The 10,825-nt window shown below is 39.0% G+C and overlaps 1 long non-coding RNA gene across 3 annotated transcripts in view; it reads left to right on the top strand.

The window, feature by feature from the left end:
* The first annotated feature begins 620 nt into the window (after window positions 1-620).
* LOC105488267 (uncharacterized) overlaps window positions 621-10,825 on the top strand; it is a 30,883-nt gene continuing 20,678 nt past the window's right edge. For 2 of the 3 annotated variants that reach the window (XR_011606689.1, XR_011606690.1), the window contains exon 1: window positions 621-811. This is a non-coding gene — a long non-coding RNA (uncharacterized lncRNA). Of the gene's footprint in view, window positions 812-7,433; window positions 7,656-10,825 lie in introns of all 3 variants that reach the window. The other variant, XR_011606691.1, reaches the window with a different exon arrangement.

The following is a 10,825-nucleotide window of genomic DNA, read 5'->3' as shown; positions in this document are numbered from 1 at the left end:
AAGTATTGCCAAGAGGGGCCAGAGACTCTGTAGGCACTTGGATTATACAGCACTGCTGCTGAGGTAGCTGGCTCCCTGAAGAGGGTGCAATAGAGTCCCTGCTGAGGGCTGATCCTCCCCTGGAGAAATGCTGAAAAAGACACAAAGATGGTAGTTGTAGAAGACCAGGAGACACACCTGTTGGAGTTCTCCATTGAGGAGGTGGCTCAGGAGGCATGTGGGGCTAAATAAATCTTGGAAATGGAAAAAACTGGGTTTGTTACAGTAAAGAATATTTGTTTTAATTTCACAACTATAGGATCTTAAAATATATTCCTCCTTTTCATCATCTATCCCCGAGCTCCGTGAAGATTCATTGTATTGTTTTTATTGATGTAACAAACCTCACTGACATTTACTCACATAAAGCTGGAGCAATGTTTATTTCAATTATGAATGTACTCTTTGGACAGGAATTGGCAGGAGTAGGTCATTACTGCTCCGTTTGGCTTCAGCTGGCTCTTGGGGTGAGAACAGCTGGGACAATGTCTCCAGTACTGTTCGCGTTGGGGACTCCTCAGCACGGTGGCTTCAGGTAGCTGGACTTCCGTTACGGCAGTTCGGGGTTCCAAAGACACATTCTGAGAGAGTTAGAGAGAGAGAGAGAAAGAGGTGGAAGATGTAGCCCCTTTTCTAATTTAACCTCAAAAGTCACACTGCATTGCTTCCACCTCATTCTATGCATCATATAAAAGTCACTAAAGCAAGTTAATATTCAAGGAAAAAAGAATTATTCCTTGCCTTTTTATGGGAGGACGCCAAACATTTAGAGGTAAGGTTTAAAACCCCCACTCTTTGAATTTTAATATGTTAACATTCTGTGCTTTATATAGGTTTTATTTATATTTTACCAGATCTTTGGACAGATGCTCAGAACTTATTCTTTAATAATGTCATTTTTAACTGGTGTACCTCTTGGCAGCTCTTGGTATGGCTGGAATTTTGTTGAACTAAACAATGTGTATTCCACTGTCCCTCTGACAGTTGTCTCCAGTGATCCTGCCACTAAGATAATTGGAAGGTCATGCTGAAAAAAAAAAAAAATGATAACAGGAGAATATATCAGGCCACAACTTAAGATACTTTCCAATTAAAAACTTTTAAATGGAGGGCAGTCCATACATAATTTCTATATAAATAATCTCAAGATGAGTATTTTATTGAAAGGAGCCCTCTCTATTTTCTAATAATTTAGCATGCCAAGTACCTTAGGATATACCCCAAACACACTCAAGAAATGGTTGTTAGCAGGATGTTATAGTCCTCTCAAGATAACCATTATAAGGAATGTAACCATTAATATCTATTGAACACTTCCTATAAGCCAGACAATGATACCTAAGTAGAATTTCACAAATATTTTTGAATGAGGTTAAACACAAAACAAAGCAAATCACATAAATAATAATTTATTGTCATTATTTGACCTTCCTGAAACCTCTTCAGAAGAGCTCCTAGCACAGTGCTGAGCTCTAGAGCCATGTGTGTGTATGTTGTGGGGGGAATGTGGGATGGGGGTGACAGATCCCCATGCCATAGCCACAAATAAAGGCAAAGGGGTTTCAGTAGAGGTACCAGCAGTGCACCATATGCCCAAAAGTGGTAGTGAGAGTCCAACTGTTGTTGCTGGGGGAGACCATTTCATGATGGAGAAATCAAGCCCGGAGAGAATAAAAGTCTTCATGTGTTCCAGAACTAATTGATGGAGAAGCCAGGATATGCCCACACAGTCTAATTCAAGCCTTTATTTAGTGAGTGGTCTCCATAGTGGCATGGTCTCACTCTGTAGATTTACAGATTGATCTACTGACCCCAGTCAAAGTAAAATAGAACAGTTTTCATATATATTTTTCTCACATTGTAAAAATAAATTATTTAATATGGTTAGATGTATGCACAAACACACATATAAAGACATGAAGATGTGTGTATATATGTGTGTATATATATGTGTGTATGTGTATGTATATATGTGTATACATATATATACATACACATATATACATACACACACATATACACATATATACATACACACACACACAGGCCTATAGAAAAAAATATTCATTTTAAAAATTTACATGTATATGTGAAAATGTTTTAAGGTGATCACTGAATTAAGTCATAAATGGTGCTGCCCACTGGTGTTCTTAAAGTGAGAACCAATTGTTCCAGTATTTACATCAAGAACACAAAGGCCAGGCACAGTGGGTCATGCCTGTAATCCCAGCACTTTGAGAGGCCGAGGTGGGCAGATCACCTGAGTTCGGGAGTTTAAGACCATCCTGGCCAACATGATGAAACCCTATCTCTACTGAAACTACAAAAATTAGCTGGGCATGGTGGCATGTGCCCGTAGTCCCAGCTACTCAGGAAGCTGAGGCAGGAGAATCGCTTGAACCTGGAAGGCGGAGGTTGCGGTGCCCGAGAACACACCGTTGCAATCCAGCCTGGGCAACAAGAGCAAAACTTCATCTCCAAAAAAAAGAAAAAAAGAAAAGGAAATAAGCAACATTTTTCTGAGTTGGAATATGTGTTCAATTACTCTGAGTAGCTTTCCAGTGGATAGTCAAGTGGCATGATTATTTCAAAAGCTATTAGTTCCTATAGATTAAATTATATCTAACACTCGCCACCCTCAACCCCATTAAAACATCAGGACATTTTCTACCGTTCTCTCAGCTTTCTCAAGGGCTCCATTAGCATCATGAGAAACTTAACACTGAATTGGCAAGTAATTAAATGAAGCATATGATGAGCTTCCAAAGCCCTGCTTCTTTTTGGAGGAAACCCAAGTGTCTCACCTGAGTTGAAGTATCTGAAGATTTCTGTCATCTGGCAACATTATTTCTGGAGCAGGAAAGATCATATTCTATTGCTGATGAGGGGGAAAATAGAAAATGTGCTTCTCAGAAAGAACAAAGTTATGTTACCTGGCATGGCTGAGCTTTCACAACCTTTTGTGGCAGAACTAAGACAATTCACTTCCTTTCAAGACACTGTAAAGCACTTACAATGTGTCAGATCCTATAGAAAGTGAAGAAATAAGCCAAACTCCCTATCTTGAGGGTCTTGTATTCTAGCACAAGAGTTATATAAACAACAAAAAAACCTGCGTAATTCTGTGTCATAAATTCAAGAATAAGTCACTATATAAGGTACGTAACTGTTCCAATTTCAAACGTGACCTACACTTTTTCTGACATGCCCCACTGTTCTCACATGCAAATGTCATCAGAAGACTCAGGCACTGTCTTACATAATTGCATCAATCAATTCATCAAGTGTCTGATGGGTTACAATAAAAATATATACAAAAAAGCAGAGGGAAAAATATTATTAGACTCTTACAATCCTGCTTATCCCGTATCTCCTGGAATTAACCACTGTTAGAATCTAGGCATTGTTATTTTCATTTTAAATTTAAAAAGTGTATTTTGTCATAACATCATACATGGTTACTAAACATTGAAAAGCATTAAAACAATGAAATAAATCACTAGAAACCTCATTACTTAAAAGTAACATCAGGTGCTACCATAATGGGTATCTTTGACTAAGTGTGAACAAATATTTAGGGGATTGGATATGTTCAAGGCACAGAATATTTTATAAAGATAGAACTGTCTGTTTCTTCTTTAGCTACTCTTTAATTTGCACCCTCTTTATTGTCTTTTTTTTTTCTTTTACTAAGTAATCTCACTCATTTTACTACATTTTGCGTATTTCCTTAGGTTTAGATGAGGGGTGCATTTTCTAATACATGTTCCACTTTCTACTTCATTTGTTCTTACCAGCTTTTCCTTGTTTTTTGTTTTTTTTTTTTTTTTCTAAGCAATACTCATATCTGGCTAGGTGGAGATAATAATTTTTATTTGATTACTTTTAAACTCCTTTTTTTTAGTTCATGTCATTCATTTTTTAATATGGATTGGATATCTTTGATTTGTGGAGCACCATGCCAAGTTCTGGTTTCTGTTCTCCATGAGGGAGAGAGATACAAAACAAATAAACATACAGATACAATTATTACAAATATGTACAAAAAGCACAAGCATGGTGCTAAGAAAATAATCATGAAGAGATCTTATTTATATTTGAGGGGAAGAAAATGCTTCTCTGAAGAAGTGAGAATTGAACCAAAATCTAAATAATGGTAATCCCAACACTACAATAGTGTCTGTAAGGTAGTAGCTGCTTAATAAATATTTGATGGTTTGTAACTCAAAGGAAAAACGCTTGAGGGGATGGTTACCCCATTCTCCATGATGTGCTTATTTCACATGGCATTCCTGTATCCAAACATCTTATATACCCCTCAAAATATATACATCCACTATGAATCCACAAAACTTTAAAAATATTAAAAAAGAAAAAATAATTTGATAAATCAATGGATGGATAAATACCTTAATATAAGTATTATTAGAAAGAAGAACATTTAAGGGGAGAGGTCTACAGGTACCCAGGATATTTTACTATAGTCATATTTATTTATTAATTCTCCTTTTAGTTTTGACATCTTTTATTAGTAGAATGATAATGATGATAACTACTATCTTTATGGCTACTATGTATGTATTGATACCATAAAACAGGTACTGAAACTGTGCCTGGATCTGTGTCCCCACCCAACTCTCATGTTGAGTTATAAACCCCAGTGTTGGAGGTGGGGCCTGGTGGAAGGTGATTTGATCATGGAAGTGCTTTCTCATGATTTAACACCATTCCCCTTGGTACTGTCATAGTGATAGTGAGTCATCGTGAGATCTGGTTCCTTAAAACCGTGTAAGACATAAGACATACCTGCTTCTCTTTTGCCTTTCACTGTGATTGTAAGTTTCCTGAGACCTCCCCAGAATCAGAAGCTGCTACGCTTCCTGTACAGTCCACAGAACTGTGAGCCAATTTAACCTCTTTTCTTTATTAACTACCCAGTCTACGATATTTCTTTATAGCAGTGTGAAAATGGATTAAAATAGAATATTTATGCCAAAGAGTAGGGCATTGCTATAAAGATACTTGAAAATGTGGAAGTAGTTTGGGAAATAGGTAATGGACAGAGGTTGAAACAATTTGGAAGTTTGGACCCAGAAGAAGACAGGAAGATAAGGGAAAGGTTGGAACTTCCTAGAGATTTGTTGAGTGGTTGTGACCAAAATGCTGGTAGTGATATGGACAATGAAGTCCAGGGTGAGGAGGTCTCAGATGGAAATGGGAACTTATTGGGAACTGTTGTAAAGGTCACTTTTGCTATGCTTTAGCAAAGAGCCTGACTGCATAGTGCACCTGCTCTAGCAGTCTATGGAAGCTTCAAATTCAGGGTGATGATTTAGGGTATCTAGTGGAATAAATTTATAAGCAGCAAAGCATTCATACTGTGGCCTGGAGGCTTCTAACCACCTATGCTTATATACATGAGCAAATAAATGACCTGAAGGTGGAGCTTATATTTATTTATTTACTTATTTTTTAAAATTTTTATTTTTGTTTTAAGTTCCAGGGTACGTATGTAGGATGTGCAGGTTTGTTACATAGGTAAATGTGTGCCATGGTGGTTTGCTGCACCTATCAAACCATCACCTAGGTATTAAGCCCAGCATGCATTAGCTATTTTTCCTAATGCTCTCCCTCCCCTCACTCCACCCTCCAACAGGCCCCAGTGTGTGTTGCTCCCCTCCCTGTGTCCATGTGTTTTCATTAGTACTTATCTGTAAAGGGGAAGCAGAACATACAAGATTTGAAAATTTGCTGCCCAACCATGTGATTGGAAAGAAAAGCCCATTTTCAAGGGAGGAATTCAGGGAGGCTGCAGAAATGTTCTATAAGTAAAAAGAAGCCAAGTGCGAGTAATTAAGACAATGAGAAAAAGGCCCCAAAAGCATATCAAAGACTGTTGTGGCAGCCCCTCAAATCACAGACCGAGAAGCCTAGGAGGACAGAATGGTTTTGTGGGCTAGGCCCAGGGCCCCACTACCCTGTGCAGCCTTGAGACACTGCTTTCTGCCTCCTGGTTGCTTTAGCTCCAACCATGGCTCAGAGGGGTCCAGGTACACCTGAGACCACTGCTTCAGAGGGTACGAGCACTAAGCTTGGCAGCTTCTACATGGTGTTAAGCCTGCAGGTGCACAGAATGCAAGAGTTGAGGATTGGGAGCCTCTACCTAGATTTTGGAGGATGTGTGGAAAAGCCTGAATGTCCAGGCAGAAGCCTGCTGGAGGGGCAAAGCCCTCATGAATGACCTTTACTAGGGCAATGTTGAGAGAAAACGTTGGGTTGGAGCCCCCTCACAGAGTCCCCACTGGGGCACTGCCTAGTGGAGCTGTGAGAATAGGGCCACCAGCTTCCAGACCCCAGAATAGTAAATCCACTGGCACCTTACACCCTGCACCTGGGAAAGCTGCAGGCACTCAATGCTAGCCCTTGGGAGAAACTGTTGGGGGTTGAAATCTGCAAAGCCACAGGGTCAAACTTCTCGAGGCCTTGGGAACCTTCCCCTTGCACCAGCATGCCCTGGAAGTGAGACATAGAGTTAAATAATATTATTTTGGAGCTTTCAGATCTAATGACTGCCCTGCTGGGTTTTGGACATGTGTGGACCCTCTAATCCCTTTCTTCTGGCCCATTTCTCCTTTCTGTAACTGGGTTATTTACCTAATTCCTATACCCCCATTGTATGTTGAAAGTGACTAACTTGTTTTTGATGTTACTGGCTTATAGGCAGAAGGGACTTTCTTTATCTCAGATGAGACTTTGAACGTTTCAGTTAATGCTGGAATGAGGTAAGACTTTGGAGGATTGTTGGAAAGACATGATTGTATTTTGCAATGCGAGAAAGACATGACATTTGGGAGAGACCAGGGTAGAATTATGTGGTTTGAATATGTGTCCCCACCCAAATCTCATGTCAAATTTTATTCCTCAGTGTTGGAGGTGGGGCCTGGTGGAAGGTGAATGAATCGTGGTGGGGCAGGATTGTCATGGTTTAACGCACCATCTTCCTTGGTGCCATCATGGTGATAGTGAGTCCCTGTGAGATCTAGTTGTTTAAAAGTGTGCGACATCTCCTGCCTCTTTCCCTTCCATCTGCTCCAGCCATGTAAGACATCTCTGCTTCCCCTTCATCTTCTGTCTTGATTGTAAGTTTCCTGAGGCCTCCTCAGAAGCAGAAACTTCTAAGCTTCCATTACAGCCTATAGAACTGTGAATTGATAAAATTGCTTTTCTTTATAAATTACCCAGTCTCAGGTGTTTCTTTATAGCAGTGCAAGAATGGACTAATACAGGCACTCTAATCACTTTCATTGAAATCTCAATTAACCATCAGAAAATTATAAAGTAAAGCTTTGTGTGTGTAAGGTAATGTTGCGTTTTGTTTTGTTTTGTTTTTCTAGATGAGGAAATTGCAGCTTAAAGGAGCTAAACTAATTTAGCCAAGGCCACAAAGCACAAACCAATAGGAAAGAACCCAAAATTGAAAACAGACTTGCCTTTCTGCAAATCCAATTATTGACATCTACAAGCCTAATAGGAAGTCCTGTGTGACCAACTGCTTGTCTCAGCCCTAATGCCACAAAATATAACAGGTCTGAGTAATTTATCCACCTGTATCAAAGGTGGGTAAAATAATTATGAGAAAAGGTAAAGCAGGGTCAGTTTGAGACCCAATACTGGGGCCAGGTATATCTAGATTCAAATATAGGTCCAGACATCTACAAGGTGACTTTGGGTGAATAACTAAATCCAAGTTACCTAGGTTTCAACACCTGCACCATGAAGACAATAATATATTGTTGCTTATGGTGATTAAATTATATAATGTAAGTAAAATGCTGAGCTCTTGGTTTGACAAAGGATGGTTGTTTTTTACAGTGCTCTTATCAAGATAAAGGAAGTAGTTAATTTTTATGTATAGAACGTGTCTGGGTGACTTTTTAGACGAAATAACAGATACACTGAGATTCAAAAGACAAATGAAAGTTTGCAAGGTGGAGAGAAGGGAAAAATATTCCACATATAGCGAGTGCTATGCACAAAGACAGGAGACTCCTTATGTGGAAACCACATATCAGAAATCATTTTTTTCTTTACTTTTTATTGCAAGTTGGGGGCACTGAAAGGCAATGTTTCTGCTTAACAGAAATTTTGACAATATTCTTAAATAGTTTTCATGATGAGAATAATTATAATAAAAGGACTTCCCAGAAAAGAATAAATAATTCTTCCTTGAATTGTGTATTCATATTGTATTTGCAAATGGGACACTTGTTTTATATTCTAAAGCGACTGGGCCTGAAGGATTTATTTTTGACTACTTTTTTTTAAGTGCCAAAGTGTCTTCCTATATCGTCCTACATTTATTGTCCAGAGTATAAGTTCTCCTAGGCAGAGAGTTTTCAAAATTATAATGTTCACTGAGCATTAAATGCTAATAATTTTATTCTTCCTTTCCTAATACTTTGCAGTTCCAGCTGGGCCCAGAATTCAAAGTGTGAAGCTAAAGTACAAAAGCTGGTATGAGAGGTATTTCAGGAAAGGAGTACAGGCTGAAGTATTGCAAATGTCTTTGAAGAATACTGGTGCTTTGCTGTTTCCAGCTTAATTTAGCAGCCTTGAGAAATTAGAGGAGATTTTTATTAGCATCTTATCCCTCTATGTTCACCAGCACCATTTGGTAGGAATAAAATTTAAATCTTGCTAGCTATTATCTTTGTTAGAATCATTGAATACTTTCACTTGGGAGGAATTATTAAAGAGAAAAGGGAGTATCTCTCCCTGACAGCCTGCTTGGTGTCACTGTATTGCTTAATCCTCACAATATTGTAATAGCTAGTGTTGTTCCCATTTGCAAATACAAAATGAATGCACAAGAGGTAAAACTGCTAAATACAGGCAGCACCAGGATACTAGTACTTCTCACACATTAACGGCCAACTTTAAAGACATCACCATGGATCAGCTTAGGCTGATCATTAAATAGATGTGCTTTACTGCTAACAAATTCTATACATCAAAACCATGGACAAATGCATTGATAGATAATGTACAAAGGACACTCATTCATTAGTTTTCTTTTTATATACATTATGTCACTATGGGAAACAGGATTTAGAGTTACATGCTTTAAAAATCACACGCATTTTTGAAAAATAAAAAGATACAAATGCTAAAATATGATTTTTAAATGAAGAACTTTAGCAGGGGATAAGAAATAAATCAATTCAACACCTAAAGCAATGGAAAAGCACAGCATAAACTATTTCAGAAAGTCTGGTAATTAATGTAAAGAAGCAAATTGCATTATATCACTCATTACTTAATAAAAAATTGAGCATTTGTTTTCCAGGGAAGATAAATGTGGTTGGGGCTCCTACTTTATAACATTTGGTGTAGATTTTTACAAGATTATTATGCAATCCATCAATGGACTGTGGGCGGTGTGGGGGAGCACTGATTCCAAATATTTACAAATCACATGCATTACCTTGAATTGTGTTATTACGGCCTCCACAACCATTGTGCCATCAACTCAAAGGAAGAAATATCTTCCTCAAGCTCTATTTGAAGGCCAAATATATCTTCCCACCTTTGTTTCTACCATTCTAATTTATCATCTGGTCATTTTCTGACACCTCCCTTTAATACAGCTTCATTTCACACCTCTGGGTCTTTTGATGCATGCTCTTAGGCATCTTTGCCTTACTGCTGCACACATCCACCGTGTTATTTAGACTCACATTTTCACCTACTCTTCCAGCTTCTCTCACACCTTTTCTCAATCTGAGCCCTAGGAGTCATCCCAACTACCAAGCTTAGTTAATCTGTATTATGACAAAGAGATAAAGTCAGTCTCTTCCAAAAGCCAAGACTTCTAATGATCACGTAGGTGGATAGTCATCTGTGTATATACTTGTTAGTCCCACTAGATGGTACGTACGTTTCATGGGACAGTGCATGAAGTTTGTATTATCTTTGAAACTTTACGAGGAATGCCACAGGTCAGTGTGATATCTTCAGGTGAGCAGGTAGCAGATGCATGTGGGTGTGAAGTCAAACAGGCAGGACTCTGAAGGTTGTGAGACGTGACATTCCACGCTAGTGGAGGAGGTATCACAGGGTGGAGAGCAAGCCTTCTGTGCTCCAGCTTGCCTGGACGCATCATTCTGGTATTCAGGATCCTTTCATGTCTCTTTTTCCAAGTGTACAGACCTAGATGCTCACATAGCCTGAAGACTCTATCATAGTTTTGCCCTTTCTAGCTCTGTAGCCCAATATTGACTTTTCCCCTTTTTTTAGTCTGCTCAGCCACTCCGCCTCTCTTTCGTTTCCTTCATGCTGCCAGGCCTCTGGCTGACTCAAGGCTTTTGCTCATGATGTACAGAATAAGTTTCCCCATTTTGCCACATTCTTGCTCTTTCAGGTTGCAAGAATCACCTCAGGGCAGGTGCGGCGGCTCATGTCTGTTATCCCAGCACCTTGGGAGGCTGAGGTAGGAGGATTGCTTGAGCCCAGAAATTCAAGACCAACCTGGACAACAAAGCAGAATGCTGTATCTACAAAAAATAAAAAATACAAATATAAAAACATCTGCTGTGTGCAGTGGCTTGCACCTGTAGACCCAGCTATACAGGAAGCTGAGGTGGGAAGATTGCATGAGCCTAGGAGGTTGAGGTTGCAGTGAACTGTGATTGCACCACTGCACTCCAGCCTGGATGACAGAGCGAGACCCTGTCTAAGAAAAAAAAAAATCACCTGACAAATTGCTTCTTCAGAGAAATTGTGCTCA

This window comes from Macaca nemestrina, chromosome 8, assembly GCF_043159975.1.
Source record: "Macaca nemestrina isolate mMacNem1 chromosome 8, mMacNem.hap1, whole genome shotgun sequence".
Taxonomy (NCBI): Eukaryota; Metazoa; Chordata; class Mammalia; order Primates; family Cercopithecidae; genus Macaca; species Macaca nemestrina.
Note: the sequence above shows the minus strand (reverse complement) of the source record. Positions and strands in the feature narration are given on the sequence as shown.